The following is an 817-nucleotide window of genomic DNA, read 5'->3' on the forward strand; positions in this document are numbered from 1 at the left end:
ACGTCCCCCTCCGTCACGGCCGCGTGCGGGGCCAGGTCGAATCTGGCGTGGGGAGAGGACACAGGGTCAAGGGAAACAGCAACGCCCCGGAGAATCCCCCCAGAAGCACCCGAGATTCATGGGGAGTTGTGGAGCCACGGGTGTAACCAGGTGGGAGTGTTCTCTGCCTGCCCAGGGATTGAGTGGTTTGGAATCTGGGGGTGCAAACCTGACTGTGAGGGGGACACGGGGTCAAGGAGACACCAACACCCTGAAAAATCCCCCCAGAATCACCTGAAGAGAAATGGGGATTGTGAATGCATTGGTGCAATGAAGTGTTGCAGGTTCTCAGCCTGCTGAGATAACAAGTGCTGGGAAATCTGGGGGTGCCAATCTGACTGGGGGGGGGACACAGGGTCAAGGGAAATCTGGGGGTGCAAACCTGACTGCGGGGGGGATATAGGGTCAAGGGAGACCCAGAAAATCCCCCCAAAACCCCCTGAAAATACATGGGAGTTGTGACCCAAAGAAACCCCCCCCAAAGCCCCTAAAATATCTATGAGAGTTGAGGACCCATTGGTGTAATGAGAGTTGCACGTTCTCAGCCTAACGAGGTATTGAGTGGTTTGAAATCTGGGGGTGCAGACCTGACTGCGGGGGGGATATAGGATCAAGGGAGACACCAATACCCCAAAAATCTCCTTTAGGGTGGCAAAACCCCCTAAAAATAAGCAGCAGCCGTGAACCCATTGGTGTAACCATTTGTGCACATTCTCAGCCTGCTGAGATACCAAATGCTGAGAAATCTGGGGGTACGAATCCATTTTGGGGCGGGGGG

This window comes from Geospiza fortis, unplaced genomic scaffold (assembly GCF_000277835.1).
Source record: "Geospiza fortis unplaced genomic scaffold, GeoFor_1.0 scaffold4, whole genome shotgun sequence".
Classification (NCBI taxonomy): Eukaryota; Metazoa; Chordata; class Aves; order Passeriformes; family Thraupidae; genus Geospiza; species Geospiza fortis.